This window comes from Portunus trituberculatus, chromosome 36 (assembly GCF_017591435.1).
Source record: "Portunus trituberculatus isolate SZX2019 chromosome 36, ASM1759143v1, whole genome shotgun sequence".
Lineage (NCBI taxonomy): Eukaryota > Metazoa > Arthropoda > Malacostraca > Decapoda > Portunidae > Portunus > Portunus trituberculatus.
The window spans coordinates 10,634,706-10,652,821 of NC_059290.1; the positions used below are offsets into that span (position 1 = coordinate 10,634,706).

At 42.3% G+C, this 18,116-nt stretch overlaps 2 long non-coding RNA genes across 3 annotated transcripts; one reads left to right on the forward strand and one right to left on the reverse strand.

Moving 5' to 3' along the window:
- The first annotated feature begins 1,408 nt into the window (after window positions 1–1,408).
- Window positions 1,409–11,315, forward strand: LOC123513627. Its single transcript, XR_006677416.1, has 3 exons — window positions 1,409–1,591; window positions 8,779–8,905; window positions 9,634–11,315. It is a non-coding gene; the product is annotated as an uncharacterized LOC123513627 (long non-coding RNA).
- Window positions 11,313–17,506, reverse strand: LOC123513629. 2 transcript variants are annotated; one of them, XR_006677417.1, is made up of 3 exons: window positions 17,456–17,506; window positions 11,722–11,831; window positions 11,313–11,519 (listed from the first exon to the last, which is right to left on the reverse strand). It is a non-coding gene; the product is annotated as an uncharacterized LOC123513629 (long non-coding RNA). The 2 variants fall into 2 exon arrangements; XR_006677418.1 differs by lacking the exon at window positions 17,456–17,506 and adding an exon at window positions 16,066–16,169.
- Between the last annotated feature and the right edge of the window lie 610 nt (window positions 17,507–18,116).

Sequence of the window (18,116 nt, forward strand, 5' to 3'; positions counted from 1 at the left end):
CGCTCACTTTTTTACTTATTCACACTCATAACTCAAAACCTTTCAACGCATCCCTCCTCCTCTTCCCTCCTCCTCCTCCTCCTCCTCCTCCTCCTCCTCCTCTTCCATGCACGAGGGTTTGTGAGGGAGTGGCTAGTTTCTCTCCTCATAATAAGCAACAAGCAATTACCAGCTCAATTTCAGGGCGGCAGTAAATTCTTGGTTATCTCGCCATCTCCTTGGTAGCTCCGTCACTCCGGCCAGCCCGTGCTAATATATCGCAGCCCCGCCAATGTGTGATTTACGCCTCGCCTCGTCAGACCTGGATTCACTCAAGACACAGCCGCCCACATTCACCCTTTTGCTTTGGATTGGATTGGATTTTGTATTAGGAACAGCAACAACAAGGGTCATTTGGCTCTCTTTTTGCTGTAACTTTGTCGCGTATTCTCAAACACTTGTCCTGTATTACTTCAAGAGGGTTTATCTACATTTACGTGAGTTTTTTTTTTTTTTTTTTTTTTTTAGGTGTTTTTACGGTTCTAGTGTGAGTGATAAGATTTCTGCATTGTTTACAGGAGAAGCACTCTTGAAAACCTCGTTAGTCATCTCTGTGGCCTTGGAAAATAGTCGTGGTGAGAGAGAAGAGCGTTTTCGGAGTGTGAGTGCGTTCGAGTTTGCAGAAAAGGACAGCAGGGATGGTGTTTTGGTGTATTATCGAGAGAAAAAAAACTGCCTATTATAAAAAAATATATATATAAATAGGAACTAGTTTTCTCAGCGGAGTCCTTGTTGCTGCTTTCGATATGGTGTTGAGAGGAGTGTGAATGCGTTGAGTGTGCAGAAAAATAGCAAGGATGGTGTTTTGGTGTATTATCGAGAAGAAAAAACAGCTGGTGTATTATATATATGTATTTATATATAAAATGAATAGGAACTAGTTTTACCAGCGGAGTGTTCTTTTCTAGTTGTTATGGCCGTGGCAGGGAGTGTGAGTGCGTGCGTGCGTCAGTGTGTACGAAAAGATAGTATAGTAAAGATATCAGGGAACGTGTATTGGTGTATTAATGCCTTGTTATCTTTACACACTTATCTGACAGACTTTCTGGATAATAGTGAATATTGTCCCACTCTCTTATGACGTCTCAGTCCCTTCAGAACCATGACACGTTTCCATATTCACCCTGCCTACTATTTAGCGATTTTATACAGCTTCAGAAACTCATGTGCGGGATTAGAATAGTGAAAACTCTGCCCATTAATCTTTTGACCTCCGTTGACTCTTCTTAATATCAAAATCGTGTAATCTCGCCCAAAACTCAAGGTAAAAATGTGTTCCAGGACTGAAGAGGTTAATCCAGCACGCTTTTCGACCTTCATTTGTCTCGAATTGGGGTTCGGGGCGGAGGAATTCACAGGTTGTCATTCAGAAGCAGCCCTTTAATCACCGCTCAGAGGGAGAAGGAGGACGTCATGGCTGCGCTCTTTGTTTTTTTCTTATTTTGTGCCTTATTTTCCTTCCCTTCGTGGTTTTTCGACATGGGGAAGATGAAGGAGGCACTGTTCACCTGTCCAAGCGCCTCACCTGTGTCCCTTGCTTTGTGTGTCGCAGGTGAGTGGCCTAATATCAAGGTGTGTATTTTTCCGGTCGTCTGTTTCTGCGTAGCTTGGAAGAAAACGGAGATGGTTCTTAGGTATTTAACTTTTATTATTTAGTTCGTGTTGGTTTTAGTTATTTATTGCTTTTTTTTTTAGGTTTTTTGTATTTTTTTTTTTTTTTTCGTCTTCTGATCATTTTAACTAGAGAGTAATTTGGAAGTAATGAAGGAAGGTACGGCATATACAATAGGGTTTGGGATCACACACACACACACACACACACACACACACACACACACACACACACACACACACACACACACAGCCAGTGTACCGAACCGTAAAGTAAACACACACACACACACACACAGCCAGCCAGTTACCCAATACCAAACCATGTAAGTTGAAATGAATTAATTTGAGCCTTAATGAGTTCCATCAGAGCTTCGTACACTTTGTTTTAAACCTTCAAACAACTCGTGCAGTAATTAAAAACTAAACTTCTCTTTCACCTCCTTTTGTTTTGAGTTAATTACCATAAAACAGACCCTAGACCCGAGCAGCTTAGCCCTTGGTCCGGAGAATGTTCCCTTGCCAGCCTGGAGGAGAGAGGGAGGGAGGGAGGGGAGTTGCCTGTGGGGGGGTGAATGGGGATGGGGTATGAAGGTCGCTTAGGAATAGGTTATAGAGGTACTTGGGTGTTATAAGAGAGGTGAGGCGGAGATGGGGTGGTGTGGTGATGGTTTTGGGTTGTGTGAGGTGATGGGGGCTGTTAGGTGGGTGGTGATAGGGTACAGAGAGAGAGAGAGAGAGAGAGAGAGAGACCGCCCTACACCCTTCTCATCAAAGCCACAATACTTAACTACCTAACCATCAAATCACCGTAGTTACCCCTTTCCTTTCCCTTTATCCTTACCCTTTCCATTCCTTCCCCATTCCCCTCCTTCCCTTCCCTTTCCTCTCATTTCCTTCCCCTCCCTTCCCTTTCTCCCTCCTTTGCTTCCTTCCCTTCCTTCACTGCCTAACGCTATACATACCTGCCTCCTCCTCCTCCTCCTCCTCCTCCTCCTCCTCCTCCTCCTCCTCCTCCTCCTCCTCCTCCTCCTCCTCCTAAAACACCCCAAAACGCACATTGACACTCCAAAACACCCCTAAAGAACACTCCAAAACACCTCCATAAACACACATTACACCCCAGAACACCTCAAAAACAAACATTTACACACCAAAACACCCCAAAAACAATTTACACCCCTAAAAGCACACATTTTCGTGCCTATAAACCCCTACATCACCCCACCAACCTTCCCACTCTCTCTCCTCCTCCCACCCACGCCCCCAACACCATCTGGCCTCCGTCTGCCCCGTCAGTAGTTGTGGATGCAGAAGCGGCGTCCAGGAAGGTCCATGAGTCATTTCTAGAGGGCGTAAATCCGTCAGTGGACTCCGCCCCGTCTATTTAGAGAGCTATGGTCAGTCTACCTCCCTGTCTGTCGCGAGCCTTTCCTCCTCTCCCTCTCCCCTCTCCCTTTTCCCTCCTTTCCTCTTCCTCCCTCTCCCTCCTTTCCTCTTCCTCCATCTCCCTCCTTTCCTCTTCCCTCTCTTCCCTCTCCCTCCTTTCCTCTTCTTCCTTCTCCCTCTCCTATGCTATACCGTCTCTCTTCTCTTTCTCTTCCTCTTTTCTTTTTCCCTTAGCCATTCCTCTCACAGTACGCTTTTCCCTATTTCTCCTCCTCTTCTTCCTCTTTTTTCCCCTCTTCTTCCCTCCTCTTCTCCCATTTCTCCTTTTCCTCTTCTTCCCTCCTCTTCCGTCTCTCTGCTGTGGCCAAGATGAGTGGTTGCTGGCGACTGGTTGACTGGTGACTGGTGATTGGTTGGACTGGTTGAGTGGTGAGTTGTTGGTAGTGACTGGCGACTGGTTGATTGGTTGGTAGTGAGTAGTGACTGGTTGACTGGTTGGTGGTTATTGGTTGACTGATGACTGGTTGAGAGGTTGGTATTGCGTAGTGACTGCTTGGTGGTAAGTGGCTGACTGGTGACTGGTTGGTGGTGACTGGTAACTGGTGACTGGATGAGTGGTTGGTGATGACTTTTAAGTGGGTTTTCTTCGTGTGTTTTATTGTTTTGGCTTGTTTTCCTTTGTTTTTTTTTATTCATTGGTTTTTTTTTTGTTTTTTTTTTGTTTGTTTTATCAAGTATTTTCATTCCCCTTGTATTCTGTTTTATCTTATTCCTCATTCATCATCTTTCTCCTCAATCGTACTTCCCTTCTCCTGTTTTCCTTCCTTTCTTTCTTTCTTTTCTTTCTTTCTTTCTTTCTTTCTTTTCTCTTCTTTTCTTTCCTTCCCATTGTCACATTCTCTCTCTCTCTCTCTCTCTCTCTCTCTCTCTCTCTCTCTCTCTCTCTCTCTCTCTCTCTCTCTCTCTCTCTCTCTCTCTCTCTCTCTCTCTCTCCTATATGCCTTTCCTTTCCACAAACACACCCACATAGCCTTCCTTCTCTCATCTCTCTCTTTCTCTCTCCATCTCCGTCCTTCTTTCTCCATCTCTCCCTTTTTCTCTCCATCTCTCTTTTTTTTTCTCTCCATCTCTCCACTGTACTATTTGAGGAAGGAAAGAAACTCGACACTCGCTCAAAAAAATGCCAATAAATAAAGAGGAATGGGCTAGCGTGAAAAGGAGAAACACACACACACACACACACACACACACACACACACACACACACACACACACACACACACACACACACACACACACACACACTAGAAATGCAGCCTGTGTGTGTGTGTGTGTGTGTGTGTGTGTGTGTGTAAATATCATGTACGCATTTGCATTTATCGTGCACACGTCTGTTTTAACATGGCGCACATTGGAAGGGAAAGCTATTTATGTGTGTTGGCTCTCCACTAGATTTTTTTTTTTTTTTTTTTTTTTTTACTGATCATTTTCTTTTTTTTTCTTTTCTTCTTCTTCTTCTTCTTCTTCTTCTTCTTCTTCTTCTTCTTCTTCTTCTTCTTCTTCTTCTTCTTCTTCTTCTTCTTCTTCTTCTTCTTCTTCTTCTTCTTCTTCTTCTTCTTCTTCTTCTTCTTCTTCTTCTTCTTCTTCTTCTTCTTCTTCTTCTTCTTCTTCTTCTTCTTCTTCTTCTTCTTCTTCTTCTTCTTCTTCTTCTTCTTCTTCTTCTTCTTTTCTCTATCTCCTCTTATTCTTTTCTCTGTCTACGATTTACATTTAACATTATTCCTCCTCCTCCTCCTCCTCCTCCTTCTCCTTCGTTCTTTATGCATATTTTCTATCATCTTACGTTATCCCCCAGCCACCCTCTCTCTCTCTCTCTCTCTCTCTCTCTCTCTCTCTCTGCGGTAATAGTGGTGATGGTGATGATGATGGTAGCTGTGGTGGTGGTGGTGGTAGTATAGCAGAAAAAGAAGAAGAGGAGGAGGAGGCATAGACAATAGTGAATAGAATCAATTAGGTGTGTTCCCTCACCACCAACTCGCGTGTGTGGAATCACTAAAAACCCCCACTCGTAAATAATCCCCCGTGAGTTAGTTATACAGTATAATTTTCAGCATAGCGTCCCGTTTATCAACCCGCGAGTCATGTGTATGCAACAGGGCCCGCCGCGGCAAGGTTCACTGATTTCCCTCCCGCTCCCGCTCACTCGCTCCTTTATTTATCGCTTTGTATCTCACGCATCCTCTACTTTACACACACAAACTCACTCTCCCTCAAAGCTTCAGGGTTCTGGTAGGGAAACAAGCCGTAGGGAGCCGCGGAAAGGGTGTGTGGGTGACGCGGAGGGCGGCGGGCGTGGACAAGTGGTGATGGGTGTGCGTTGTGGTTTGTTTAGCGTTGACGTATGACTCGCGTGGCCAATATATAAGGCTCCAGCTGAGATCCCCTAGCCAGATAACACCAGGCAGCGGCACGAAACACGCACGCCTGGTGAATACTAACGAACTAACGAATGGTGCTCTATGTGATACCAAAACACCAGAGAGAGAGAGAGAGAGAGAGAGAGAATGAATGTAAAAATGAAGAGAACTTGTAGAAAACGAGGCTTAAGTCTAACCATTACATTGAGAGAGAGAGGGAATGTAGAATGGACTTTAAGAAAACGAAGCTTCATATCCAACCATTACATTAGAGAGAGAGAGAGAGAGAGAGAGAGAGAGCTGTGGAAGGGAAGATCACCTGATAATAGTCCCCATACACACACCCACCTCTCGTTTTCTTTCATCACAGTGGACATTATCTTTCCTCGTTAACCACCGCCGCCATCACCACCACTACCACAACTACTAGAATTCGCGCCAGTGAGAGAATTGGTTCCTCTTCCCTAATAAACGTGCGTCGTATTAACAAGGCCAACACCCACGTGACAATTAACATGCGAAGGTGTGACGTGTTCTAGTTTAAAGTGTGTTTCTCCTGTCAAAAATGTAGAAATGTGGTTTATCTGTCCCTGAAAACCACGAAAACACTTAAAAATTCGTGTGCAGCTTAAAATTTCGTCTTTTAACAGCGTTTCTCTTGTTCATAACATAGAAATCTGGTTGATCTGTCACTAGAACCATAAAAACATCCTTATAAACTCTCATAACTTCAACTAGAGCCATTATAAAGTAGTGGAGATTCTTAAAAGTGTTTCTCCATAACGTAGACATCTAGTTAACCCCTTCAGTACCAGGACGTGTTTTTATATTCATTCTATTTACTATTTGGCGATTTCATACAGCTTAAGAAACTCGTGTGGTGAATGAAATAGTGAAGACTGGCCATTCATCTTCTGACCTCCGTAGACACCAACTAATGTGTATAAAATCGTCTAATCATACCCAAAATTCGTAGTAAAAATGCGTCCCAGTAGTGAAGGGTTAATGTCACTAGAACCAAGGAAAAAAAAAAAAGACATCCTTGTAAACTCTCATAACTTCAACGAAAGCCTTTAAAAGAGTGTTTCTTCTGTTAATTATGCAAAAATCTAGTTGATCTCGCACTAGAACCATAAAAAAAACTTATAAACTCGTATTATGTTAACTAGAGCCTTTGTAAAGTAGTGGAGGTTGTCAAGAGTGTTTCTCCTGTTCATAGCATAGAAATCTAGGTACCCAATTTAGTGCCATGACGCGTTCTCATCTCCATTCAGCTTACTGTTTGTTGATTTTATACAGCTTGGAAACTTTGTGTGTGGATTAAAATAGGGAGGACTCTGGCCATTAATCTTCTGATCTCCATAGACCCTTCCTAATGTCAATTTAAGTCTAATCCACATTTTTATATATTCATTTTGTTTACTATTTGGTCATTTTATACAGGTTGAGGAACTTGTGTGGATTAGGATAGTGAGGACTCCTGGCCATTTATCTTCTGATCTCCACTAGACCCTTCCTAATGTCAGTCGTCTAGTCATACCTAAAACTCAAGGTAAAAATGCGTCCCAGTACTGAAGGAGTTAACTTGTCACTAGAACTATAGGAAAAAACATCCTTATAAACTCCGAAAACTCGTACAACTTCAACTAGAGGCTTTGGAAAGTATCGGAGCTTCTCAAGTGATCGACTGGCATGATTTCTACTTGATTAAATGGAGAAACTTTATGAAAACCTGGCTATTCGTCTCTGGTCTTAAAAAATTGTCTTGGCGAGAGAGCAGTGTTTGTGAATAGAAGAGAGGTCGTATTCTCAAACACTTCTGCGCTTCGCCTTCACTATTTCAAAAGGCTTTATTTACATTTACACGTGTTTTTAAGTTTATTTCGGTTCTAGAGGCAGTGACAAGATTTCTGCGCTATTAACTGGAGAAACTCTTGAAAACCCCGCTATAATCATCTCTGTGGCCTTGAAAAATAGACATGGTGAGAGAGAGAGCTATTTTTAAAGTGTTTTTTACGGTTCTAGAGGCAGAGACAAGATTTCTACTCTATCAATTGTAGAATCACTTGAAAACTCCGCTAGTCATCTTTGTGACCTTGGAAAATAGACAGTGAGAGAAGAACGATTTTTTTAAGTGTTTTTACGGTTTTAGATACAGTGTGACAAGATTTCTACACAATCATCTGTAGAAACACTCTTGAAAACCCTGCTAGTCATCTGTGGCCTTGAAAAATAGTCGTGGAGAGAGTAAGAGCGAGCGAGCGAGCAAAGCGTTTGTAGAGAGCGGCGAATCACTCCCTCCGCTGCTGTCTTGTGAGCCGTCAATACTATGAGACGAGGCGCAGGATGGCGAGCAGTGTGGCAGTGTATTATATTTTAAGAAACGTGTACTAACTATGCACTGAAATGCATTACATTCAATAATTAACGATGATTAGCAAGTTATATATATTTTTTTTACTATCGTTTTCTTTCACCAGGATCGCTCGCTTCTACCCTTCCTACCTTCCCTCCATCCCTCTCCCCCTCACTCTCTCTCCCTCCCGCCCAAAGCCTCAGTAATTGGCATGAACTTGCTCTCTTATTTAGGGAAAAAAGCGAGGCAGTGTGGAGATCTTGCGGGAAATATTATGAGAGAAAGAAAACATAACGCACGATTTGCATAAGTGGGCGGGAGATGAAGCGACCGTGGTGGGGAGAGAGGGGCGGTCCAGGGCTTGGCTGGGACTAGACTAGACTGGACCGGGCGGGACGGGGTGGGACTGGTGTGACGTCAGAGATAAAGAATGGGCAGATGCACCTTAAGAGAAAATGGATGGGCTTCAGTTAAGATGGGGGGGGACTTAATACAAAAACGTTTGTATATTTTTAGCGTTTGGTTTCCCTTGTTATATCCTTGTCTTGTTCCTGCTTGTGTGTTGGGTAATGTTTAGTTATTTGTGTTTAGTTGTGGCTGGTCTACCCTAACTGTCCTTGCCTCAAGATGATTATTATGCATCTGAACTTACATTAATAAACTCTAATTTCTTACACCATTTAACTATGTTAGGTACAGTATGAGAGAGAGAGAGAGAGAGAGAGAGAGAGAGAGAGAGAAATATATGCCTGTAATTACTCTCTCTTGTAAATATTCAGCCATATAATTAATCTCACCCCTATTCTTTCAACTGACCTTACTTCATTCACAGACCGTGCCTTATCTCTCATCTGACCTTCCTTCTGTGTTTACAAGTCACCTTTATGCCTTTAAGTTTGACAAGTAATCGACAACTTAACAACTGGGGTGATTCTGAGGCGATTCTAACCCTGCTTCACTTCTCAGGATGACGCGCGGGATGTTAGGCGTCGCGGTGAAGACAGTGCATGGAGACAGCCAGCTATACGAGCAAATTCCTGCGTTCCTGAAGAGATCCTGTGCCATGCTGCTGTTTTTTGTTTTTGTTTCGGGTGTAAGTTTGTGAGGCTAAAAGTCTTTCCAGAGAGAGAGAGAGAGAGAATATTAAGGTATTGGTGTCATAATTAGATCAGTGACATCGTAGACAAATATATAAAGAGAGAGAGAGAGAGAGATTCTTCCCCATCCTTCCTGCCTTATCCTTTTCTTCTCTCCATTCCTTCACCAACCGCGCAGTCAGTCAATCAATCCAATTCCTCCCCCACCCTCTCTCTCTTGATCCGGAACAAAGTAAGCTCCACACCTCCCCAGTTAAGGTCATTAGCTCCTGTTGATCCCCCTCCCCCGTGTGGTGCAGCTGGCGCAGGTGAGGCCGAGGTCAACTTTTCAATGTGACCTTTGCCCCTTAAGACGTCTCGGGTCAGCTTGTGTTGTGTGACCTGTTTAGTGGGCGCCAGTCACCAGGTGGGCCAAGACAAGGAGTAGAATGCGACTCGGGTTAATGGTCTCTCTCTCTCTCTCTCTCTCTCTCTCTCTCTCTCTCTCTCTCTCTCTCTCTCTCTCTCTCTCAAAGTCTTCAAAGTTCAGGGTTATGAATACAGCTTTTTTTTCAACTTATAAGATTTATAAATCCATTCATTAAAAAAAAATGCATCCTTTAAGAAATATTTTGGTTTGTGTGGAGATATTGTCAATTATACAAATGTAATGTCCTAACATTAAAGGAAGGCAGTTTGTGCATGTCCAGCATACAAAGGAGTACACTGACACTCTTACCTGCAGGTTGTGTGTGCAGGACAGTGTTCCACTTCACTTCACTTCACTTCACAGCAGCAGCAGCAAGGTTGACAAGATATATAAAGTCAGTTAAAAATACGAGGATCATATCAGCCAGCCAGCAAGCAAGCAACCACCAAGAGGATTACAATAGCCAAGTCTAGGACAACTGGCCACCATATAGACTGGGAGGAAACTGCAAATCCACATATGTACACCAGGCAGCTCATTCTATGTACCTAAGCCAGCACATAATTGATTCTCAAACCAATGAGAAATTCTATTTAAAATTCAGCATTTAAAAAAAAAGTAAAACTGTACAAAGAAACAAAAGAGAAGCTTAGATTGTAGAACATGAAAGAATGCTTAAAGATTATATTAAATTACTGAAGGAGGAATCAATTGTGAGCCACAGGTGTGATGGAAGGTGTAGTGTGTAGAAGTGCAGCATTTGGACGGTGTCAGTTGAAGTGGAGGTATTGGCAAGGTGGCACTGCCTCGCTTAGGATGGGGAGAGATTTTCCTACAAAAAACACATCTGGATTTTTACCTCTGATCATGTGGAAAGAAAGTTAGACACCAATTTATTTAGGGAGAAAAACTTCAACCCTGCTCCATGTTCTTACCATTTAAAAAATCATTAACTTTATTAACAACACATGACCATTGAGCTAAAAATCCAGGTGTGTTTTCTGTATGAAAGTTTCTCCCCATCTTAAATGTGGCATATGAGCAGGGCAGTGCCACCTTACCAATACCTCACCGTCCAGGTGCTTCATACCTATGGCTCACCATCAGTTCCTTCTTTGAAGTTAATCTAAGTTTCTCTCTCTTATTTCTGCTTAATTTATTTTTAGAATAAATTTCATAGGTTTGTGAACCAATTCATTTGCTGGTGGGGGTGGAAGGATGTCTTGATTGAGTACATACTGTGTTTGCAGTTTCCTCCCAGTCTGCCTAGCCAGCCACTCATGCCACCCTCGTGTTAGTCCCTGGTAAGAGAGGAAGTGTGAAAGCAGGCATTGTTTGCCTGCAGGGTGGATGTGGAGGAGTGGGAGCTTCTTTGAAGGTTCACTTACCACAATGTGGATATGAAATAAAGCTAAAATAATGTTGTTGTAACATTATTGTGGATATGAAATAGTAGAAGCTAATAATGTATTAGTAACATCCATTAATGTAGTCAAGGTAAATTAATTAATTATGTAGCCATTACTCTACATTATGTTCATAGTCCCCAAATATATGTAATGTTCATAGTCCCCAAATATATGTAACATGATCATGACACAGCCTTGGGGAGTGTGGCCATGACACAGCAACCAGTGGGCAGTGTCTCATGCCTGTAGGGGCAGGGGGTGGGTGGGTGGGTAGAGCAAGGCAGTTCTGGCCCAAAATAAAAAATTATTAAAGTTTAAAGAGCAAGTTGCACATATTTTGGGCCACTTTGTCTAATTTTGGGGCAAGAACTGCCTTGTTTTACTATCCCCACCCCCCTTTGCCACTACAGGCATGTGACACTGCCCACTAGTTAGTGTCATCATAGCTGGACATTCCCCAAGGCTGTCAATTTCATGACCATGTTACATGTATACTACACCATAAAAATCACATTTATAATCTAGAAAATCTGTTTGAAATACAACAGAATAGCACTGAACAGAATATGAAATACAACAGAATAACACCGGTGGTTGTTTTCATTACCTATTCATGACCTATCACATTAAGGCAACAAACAATGCTTCTTTAGTAGTGAGTCATCCACAGCTTTGCTTCTGACTTGAACAATGATGATCTTGACAGCAAGATCATCATCATCAAACCCACAGCTCTGCATCACAGAGTGACACTGTGCCACATGCAACACTTCACTCCTGAGTCCTCCATGTCTGGAAATAAAATCACACTTAGTAATGCACAACATGAAGACGACCAGATTGCCTTCTAGAAACAACAGAACTTGAAAACTACAAAGGACACTGAAAACAGATACAATGAAAACAGATACAAACCTACACCAAGAAAATAAAATGACTGCATAGTTCCCTACATCCTTGTAGATACAGCTAAACCATCACCAATATCAAGTACCTGCAGAAACAGACAGACAGTGCTATGCCTCATGAACATTACATCCCACTGCCATTCACAGCACCATGGTGAGAACTGACACCCGAGACAAGTCACCAAAACCAACTCACCTGAAAACACAAAGTTGCTGTATCAAACTGAGCCACAGTAATGCAAAGAAGGAATATCAAGATTTTGTGCATTTACAAAACTAAGCAGAGGAAACTGAATAAATGTAGGATACAAAACTGGAGAAAACACAAAGAAAAATGGAATAGGAATTGAAACTTATAGAAGGAGAAATATGACATGTAGTAGTATCATACGCAGTTTGAGAAAATTAGAGGAATACAGGCAAAGGGTATCACAAACAGAAAAGATACTAATAACAAGAAATATAAATGCACATGTCAGGAGAACTGTAAAGGTATGAAGGAGTGCATGGTGGTATAGGATTTAGAAAACAAAATTTGCAAGGTGAAAGATCATTGGAAATAGTAACTAGAGGCTGAGGATGTCAATTTTGAGCACCATATTTAGGAAGGGAAGAAATCATTACCTTATAACATATGAAAGAAGAGGAAAAGAGACTCAGATTACATGATGGTCAGAAAAGAAGATAGAAGGAAAGAAAACTTAATGCATTGCAGTGATACCTTGAGAACCAGCTAGTGGTGACACAGCATACGCTATTGGTAGTGGATTTCAGGATTAAAGTTGGAAAGAAACAAAGTGAAGGAAGAAAAATAAAAAAGGAAGCTTAAAGGCTGGAAGCTTAGAGGTAAGAAAGTTGGAGTTTAGAGGAAAGGTAGAAGGGACTCTCAAGGAAAGGTGCAAGAATGGCCCATTGACTGAAATAGTAGAAGACCTTAGGACAAATATGAAAGATGTACTGGTAGCAAAGGCAACTGAAGTGAGTGGAAGAACTAGTGGAAAAGCCAGAGAAGAGAAAGACACATAATGGTGGAATGACAAGGTGCATATGGCAATAAAAGAAAAGTCAGCACTGCGGCAGATGAAAGATAATGAGTGATATCATGAGAGAAAGATACAGACAGGCCAAGAGAAAGGCTAAGAAAATAGTAGCAACAGCCAAAAGGAATGCATACACAGACTGGTACGAGAAACTAGACACAGCAGAAGGAAAAATTATATACACAGAACCAATTGGAAGAAATAAAATGAGGAAAGATGTTGGTGAAATATCAATAATAAAGAATAGAAAATGGAAGCATTCTTATAAGGAAGATATTTAAAGATGGAAAGAATATTTCTCAAACTTGAAGACAAAAAATGAATATGAGGAATTGAGTGAAGTGTTACCAGCAGAAGGACCAAAACCAGACATTAATATGAAGGAAGGAGATATAGCAATTAGAAAGGGAAAGACAAACAAAGCAGGGGGGAAGTCTGAAGTAACAGCAGAATTGATAAAGGCACTGGGAGACATTACCTGGTCATGAGGAGATTCATTTACTGTTAAAAAAATATCTGGAGTACAAAGAAAATGCCACAAGACTGGAAGGAAAGTGAATGAATTAGTTGAATTATATAAGCAGAAGGGAGTTATACAGAGTTGTGAAAATTACAGAGGTATAAAGGTGTTGGAGCATGTGTTGAAAATATTAAAGAGAGTGATGGAAGGGAGAATGAAAAAGAGAGGGAGAGCAGGAAGCTGACATGATCTTGGGGTGGGCCTGTCCCCTTCACTAACCTTATCAGCTTTGTAACACCCACAAGGGCCTGCACACAACACACTATGCACATGGCGGTGAAAAAAGCTTCACACAAACTCCACTATTGGATCATGTCACCTGCCAACAAACACGAACCACCTGCGTAGCAAATGCTTACACAATAACATACAGCACATCAGTATTCTAAGCTCACATACATAAATATATAGCTACATTAATGTTCCCATATATTAACTCTAAAATCCCGGACTGTCACTAACGCCTGATATAATATTGGAAAACACGTGAATTAACTATAAAACTCAATTTCTTTACCTTTGCTGCAGTACCAATGTCACAAGGCCACAAACAAACAAACAATAATCCAAACAGATGCTTATATCAACACAGGTTAAAGAGAAAAGATTGCATGGCGCACAATGTGAGGCCAGTCGTGGATGCTGCCTTGTGTCAAGAGTTGCAAGGTGGCCACCCGCCCGCCCCTCCTCATACATTCATTATTCCCAGATGTGGCAAGCCAAGAAGCGAGGCACCTAGTGAGATTCTCTCTCTCTCTCTCTCTCTCTCTCTCTCTCTCTGTCCTACAATATGTTGACAAACCAACAGCAACACCACACCATACCACTACACCACACCACACCTCACCTCACCAGAGCACTGCACACCACACCACACCTCACCTCACCTCACCTCACGAGAGCACTGCACACCACATCTCATCTCATCTCATCTCATCTCATCTCACCTCACCTCACCTCACCTCACCTCACCTCACCTCACCTCACCTCACCTCACCTCACCTCACCTCACCCCACCCCACACCACACCACACCACACCACACCACACCACATCTCACCTCACCACACCACACCATGCCTCACCACACCATATACCAGGGTTCTTCAAAATTTTTTATCACGACCCAGTTTGATTTTCTGTATTACCTTCACGACCCAGTATGTATGTCCATTCTATCGTACCTTTCTCTTCATAAACTTGATATAAGTTTTATCACTCACACACACACACACACACACACACGGCCCGGTAGCTCAGTGGTTAGAGCGCTGGCTTCACAAGCCAGATGACCGGGGTTCGATTCCCCGGCCGGGAGGAGATATTTGGGTGTGTCTCCTTTCACGTGTAGGTGCTGTTCACCTAGCAGTGATTAGGTACGGGATGTAAATCGAGGAGTTGTGACCTTGTTGTCCCGGTGTGTGGTGTGTGCCTGGTCTCAGACCTATCCGAAGATCGGAAATAATGAGCTCTGAGCTCGTTCCGTAGGGTAACGTCTGGCTGTCTCGTCAGAGACTGCAGCAGATCAAACAGTGAATTACACACACACACACACATCTATATAAAACTATATAACACACCAAAATACACACACACAGTATGTATGTCTGCAATCACTAATAAACCGTATTATTATTATTATTACTACACACACTCACCACACACATATGCCCGCACACGCAAACACACACACTATAATAATGTTGCTGCTGCTGCTGCTGCTACAACACTCCCTCACACACTTCCATTTTTCATTTCTTCCTCTTATCACTATACTTAATGTATTTTTGGCGGGCAACAACAGGAGTTGCCTGGGAAACACTGAGAACTGGAGGAATGTTGACGAGCCGACACGGGGAGGGACGGTGGTTGGTGGGGCGAAGTCTTGGTCCGGGTCATGGTGGGCATTGGGCGGTCTGAACGGAGATATACATAACCATTGCCTTATATAACAGTAATGGACTATTTATCTATTTTGGTGATAGATTCTGCCTTTGGTTCACTCTCTGGGTCTGGAAACACAGGGGAGTGCAGGCAAACATTGGTGGACTGACCTGGGGGAAGGCACGGCTGAGGTGCCCCTGTGGCCCAATATTTATACGTACGTAATTCATTTTAAAAATCACGAAAAGAATAAAGGCATCCAGACTGGAAAGCACCACAGTTTCAGACGCTACTAATACTTAAACTAATAACCAAAATATAAAAACCTGACCGAGTCGATTGTTTACATAGCGATGTCCAACGAACGGTCTTTATTTCAAATCAACGGTGGCCCTAAACACACAAAATGTCCAGAAGAAAAGCAGAGCCACAATACATTATATTAGATTTTCTGAATACGAAAATTTTCACTTTCCAGCCAAATAAAGAAAACGGAGATTCCTCATCGTATAGAGATTTATGTTTTATATTTTGGTACCGTTAAAATTTTTGAATTTGAAAATACGTATAGTTAGACAAACGCTTATGGAATATTATTATTTGGATCATATTTTTCATATTTTTAAAGCGATATATCAAGCACCAAAACAATCCTAGGCGTGCTAATTAAAAAAGCTAAAATTCTACAATGTAAAAAGTGTTATTTCAACGAAAAATAAGATCTTGCTAGGCAAGATCTTATTATGCATTATAACTTCATTTACATTCCTATCAATAAATCAAATACAAAAAATAACGCAGAGTTCAATAATAAACGAGAAAAAATCGTGATGTAAAGCCAAAGTAGTTTTTTTGCACCTTTTCTCACCACCTCTATCTTCCCTCCAACTCCCTCCAACATACCTCTCCACCTTTCCGCCTCCACCTACTCCAACACAGTGAGCCCTTAAAACACCAACAAACACCAGAAAAACACTCGAAAAGCACCATAAATCACTTAGCTGCAGGGTGAAAGGGAGACGCTGGCAGTGGCTTGTCGGGGCTGGCGGGAGTTGGCGGGTCGGGAAGCACTCTAGAGATGCCTTGGTGTGGCGGCGGCGGCGGAGGCGGGGGTGGTTTGTGTGTGTGTGATTCACTGTTTGATCTGCTGCAGTCTCTGACGAGACAGCCAGACGTTACCCTACGGAACGAGCTCAGAGCTCATTATTTCCGATCTTGGGATAGGTCTGAGACCAGGCACACACCACACACCGGGACAACAAGGTCACAACTCCTCGATTTACATCCCGTACCTACTCACTGCTAGCTAGGTGAACAGGGGCTACACGTGAAAGGAGACACACCCACGGGGAATCGAACCCCGGTCATCTGGCTTGTGAAGCCAGCGCTCTAACCACTGAGCTACCGGGCCGTGTGTGTGTGTGTGTGTGTGTTATAACTTCACCACTACATCACCAATGGAAAATGAAAACTAAATAAATGAATAAATCAAATAAAACATTCTGATGCGTGTACGTTAGCATTCTTCGCTTCCGCTCCTCCTCCTCCACCACTCCTGTTTATTTTTTGATAAGTAATCTAAAGCGAAACCAGACCAAAGCAGATGCCACCAGGTAAACCCTCACCCCCTTCCTCTCTTCCCCCATTTTAACCTACAGAAATATGACCAAAACACTCATGGATGAAACCTGAAATCCCGGACATCTAAAAAAAAAAAAAAAAATCTCCCCGAACGCAGATTTCAACACGTGAATTCGGAATCGATCACTCATGGGGGGCATATATCTGTGAAAATCTAAACGTATGGCAATTAAAATATACATACACATACAACTTAAATTCGGTTTCTTCCTGTCTGTCTCTCATTTGCTATTTCTTAGTCATATTTCTTGTTTCTCCGTCAGGTCAGTGTCATTTATTTCCTGTTTCTACCTCTGTCTGTGTCTCATATTTGCACAAATAGACACATACCACCATGAAGACGCCTCCTCTCTCACCAAACACACCAAACTCACTCCGCTTCACTTATTAAGATTCGAACATTTGTCTGACACACTAGAACACTTCAACACTTTCCCTTAACTCTGCCATTGTTCCACTACCAGCACATACATAACAAACACTTCAATACATATTCTTTAACGGGAGAAAAAAAGACAGATCCCACACACCCACACCATTGTTACCGTGTCCTGACCAATCCACGAAAATCAAAGAGGTTAATATTACGAACCCAAGCAAGGAAACCACTGCAACTGTCCCTCTTAACTTCTTAACACCTTAATACCCACACCACAGTATCTAATAACACCGTATACCCTTGACCAACACATAGGAGAGTTACATGGGATTATATATACACCAAAATATCACTTACTTCCGAGGTTTGGCGAGGTTAAAGAGACAAGGTCCCATGACGTCTTGGCAGTGGCGGAGAGAAGCGTCAGAGGATGTGGCGACGTGGCAAGCTTTGGTGTCGCTACCTTCGCCAGAGCTGCCAGATCGACTAGCCAATATTTCCCTGCATGCAAGCTAAAATTTCCCTTTTCAACCTAGAACTTTCTTATTTCTTACGTTCAGGAATTAATATCATACAAAACACTAAATTATTTATACATATTCAGGGTCAAAACACGAAATTATTTATTCACACTCGGGGAAAAAACGTCAAAGCTAATATTTCTCTCCATAACTTTCCCTTTTTAGCGATTTTTCTTCCCTGCCATAGTCAAAATTTCTCTAAAACAAAGAAATTTCCCTGCATCTGGCACCTCTGGCCGTCGCTGCTCTGACCGTCATTGCGCATGTGTTAAGCTTCTCCACCTATTTCAAATTCAGTTATCGTTGGATTAAGTGAGCAATATTAAATTCTGTTCATTCTCAAGGTTCTGTAGTGGGTTTTTCAAAGGTTGTTATTTAGTTTTTGACGTGTTATGTGATTTGTTCTTGTTGTGTTTTGTCAGTGGTAAAAATGTAGCCCAATGTTTTCGTGTTTCCGAGATGCTGGTGGTTTTATATTCTCTCTCTCTCTCTGCAAT